Raw genomic sequence first — 3,418 nt, 5'->3', positions numbered from 1 at the left:
CTTTTCCTTGGACCCCAACACTGGGACCACACCAGTAAAACCCAGCACTGGGAAGGCTGTTAGAATGGTTATTACCAAAAAGCCAAAGGAAAACAAGTGTTGGAAAAGATGTAGATATAAGGGAACACTTGCATGCTGTTTGTGGGAGTGTAAATGAGTACATTCATTATGGAAAACATTACAGAGGTTCCTCAGAAAAATCAAAAATAGAATTACCATATGATCCAGTAATCTCACCACTGGGTATATATGTAAAAGAAATGAAATCATACGGAAGAGATATCCACATTGCTATGTTCGTTGTAGCATTATTGACAATACCCATGATATAGAATCAACCTAAGTGCCCATCAATGGATGAAGAGATAGAGAAAACGTGGTATACATACACAATGGAAGTCCATTCAGCTTTAAAAAGGAAGGAAATCTTGTCCTTTGTGACAACACGGATGACCCGAAAGATATTATGTTAAGTATAATAAGCTAGGCATAGAAGGACAAATATCACATGATCTCACTTATATGTGGAATCTAAAAAAGTTGAACTCATAGAAGCAGAGAGTAGAATGCTGGTGATTAGGGGCTGAGGATGGGGGCAGGGACTAGAGAGATGTTGGTCAAAGGATACAAAATTTCAGTTAGTTAGGAGGAACAAGTTCAAGAGATCTATTGTACTATATGGTGACTATAGTTAAAAACAATGCACTGTACTCTTGAAAATTGCTGAGAGTGGATTTTAAGTGTTATCACCACAATTTTTTTTTTAATTTTTCTTTTTATTTCAGTGTATTATGGGGGTACAAATGTTTAGGTTGCCTATATTGCCTTTGCCCCACCCGAGTCAGAGCTTCAAGCGTGTCCATCCCCCAGACAGTGTGCACCACATTCATTATGTGTGTATATACCTATCCCCTCCACCCCCCTCCCATCTGCCTGACACCTGATGAATGTTACTACTGTATGTGCACTTAAGTGTTGATCAGTTAATACCAATTTGATGGTGAGTACATGTGGTGCTTGTTTTTCCATTTTTGTGATACCTCACTTAGCAGAATAGGCTCCAGCTCTACCCGGGATAATAAAAGAGGTGCCAGATCACCATTGTTTTTTGTGGCTGAGTAGAACTCCACGGTATACTATACCACATTTTATTAATCCACTCATGTATTGATGGACACTGGGTTGTTTCCACACCTTGGCAATTGTGAATTGTGCTGCTATAAACATTCAAGTGCAGATGTCTTTTTTATAGAATGTCTTGTTCTTTTGGATAGATACCCAGTAATGGGATTGCTGGATCAAATGATAGTTCTACTTGTAGCTCTTTGAGATATCTCCATATTGCTTTCCACAGAGGTTGTACTAGTTTGCAGTCCTGCCAGCAGTGTAGGAGTGTTCCTGTCTCTCCGCATCCACGCCATTTATTGTTTTGGGACTTTTCGATAAAGGCCATTCTCACTAGAGTTAAGTGGTATCTTATCGTGGTTTCGATTTGCATTTCCCTGATGATTAGAGATGTTGAGCATTTTTTCATATGTTTTTTGGCCATTAGTCTATCTTCTTTCGAAAGTTTCAGTTCATGTCCTTTGCCCTTTTTTCAATAGAGTTGTTTGATTTTTTTTAGAAGATGGCGGACGAGAAAAACTGCCAGCCAGAGTGTCTCTGCAAGAAAGATAGATTTTAGAAGAAAGTGGAAAAAAAAAATAAGCAGGCAGACAAACATAGATCAGATGAGTGCTGGAAGGAAGGGTGCCTGAAATTACAGGAGACTCCAGGGGAAGAAGTTGTGAAGAACTGGAAGGAGAAAGGCCCTCCAGAGGCTTGGAGACCAGCAACAAGTGTAGGTAAAGCAGTTAAAATTTCCCTCCCTTGCATCTCAGACTGCTGGTGGGCTCCCGAGTGGTTGGAAAAAGCCCAGAGACGGCTGCTGCCAGTGAGCGGTGGCCTCTTGCGCACAGGGCACCAGGCTCCCAGCTCCCTTGGGGCACCTCCCACCCCACAGACTGGAGCTGATCAGCAGGCACCATATTGCTTCATTCTCCCCTTCTCCTCCCCTACCCACGGCTGCCAAGAGAGAATTTAGCCACCACCCAGAGGCATCTGCAGGGAGCAGGACCTTTCCTTTTGGGGCCCTACAGTGGACTGAGGGGTACTCAGACTGTGAACTCCCTACCCTGTAGCCCGCCCAGGTGCTGCTTGCCTGGTGACTCCAGGATAGGGGGGCAAATCCAGAGGAAGAGAGACATTGATCCAGCTTGGACATCCTGTAGATGACTTGAAACCACCATTCTTCTCCCTGGCATGATCAGGGATTGATCTCCTGGCCCAGGGGACAGGCCTGCAGACCAGATCTCATACACTCAGGTCTCAATTGCATTGCTGGGGGGCACAGAAGGAATATTTGTAAGAGCCAACTGAGGTGTGTGCCTTCAGGGGCAGATCAGCATGCTTGACAAGCAACCCTCCTCCCATGGGAGGGCCGTGCTGTGCTCCTAGCTCAGGCTGTGATCCTGGACAGGGAACCTCCTGGACTGCATCACAGCCAGCAGAAATCTGTTGGCTTGAGGTCCTGCCTGCTGGCAGAAACCATGGAATGGGGGAGGGTAGAAAGGAGCGAGGCCTACAAGAAAAAAAATTTAAGTATGTGAGGTAATACATATGTTGATAAGCTGGATTTGGCCATGCCATAATATTTACATGTTTCAAAACATCTTTTTCATGGCAAATATATAAATATATGCAATTAAAAATGAAACTGATTATCAAAATAAATAAATAAATAAATAAAACTGAGAGAGGACCATTGCCTCCCATGCCCCTTCAAAACTTCTTACATTTCTGTTTCTGTGCAGTCTTCCCTGACTTCTAAGATCATTTTGTTTTCCTTTTTCCTGTGATAGATTTTGCATACCTTTATTAACACATATCTAAACATTTTAACAAACCGTATTTACATGTCTGTCTCTGACATCGTATTATCCTTTTTTTGTAGTTACAAACTTGACTTTGTTCTGCTCAGCCTCCCAAGGGCATTCCTATTTCATGGCTTAGGCTCTATAAATATTTGTTCATTGTGAGAGTCTAAAATTGATATTCTGGCCATATAATCACTAAATTGTAAGTGCTATGAAGAAATAGAACCATACTTGGCGCTAAGTAGATGACAGTAAGCATCATTTGAATGAGGCTATGTTGAATATTGACCAACGCTATCTAGAATGTCGAAGAGAGGTGACCATCTTTAGAAATGCTTAGGCCTTTACATGAAATATTCAAGGGAGCCCTGGGTTTTGAAGGATCATATTTATAAGGTGTAAAATAGGGACAGCTACCTGGGACAGAATGTAGAAAGCATCGACTTGTCAAAATTTTGGAAGAATTCTAGTCCCAAAGTACATGACAATGTTGTGAACAGTAT

The sequence above is a fragment of the Propithecus coquereli genome, unplaced genomic scaffold, assembly GCF_000956105.1.
Source record: "Propithecus coquereli isolate 6110/MARCELLA unplaced genomic scaffold, Pcoq_1.0 Scaffold153, whole genome shotgun sequence".
NCBI classification, from domain to species: domain Eukaryota; kingdom Metazoa; phylum Chordata; class Mammalia; order Primates; family Indriidae; genus Propithecus; species Propithecus coquereli.
Note: the sequence above shows the minus strand (reverse complement) of the source record.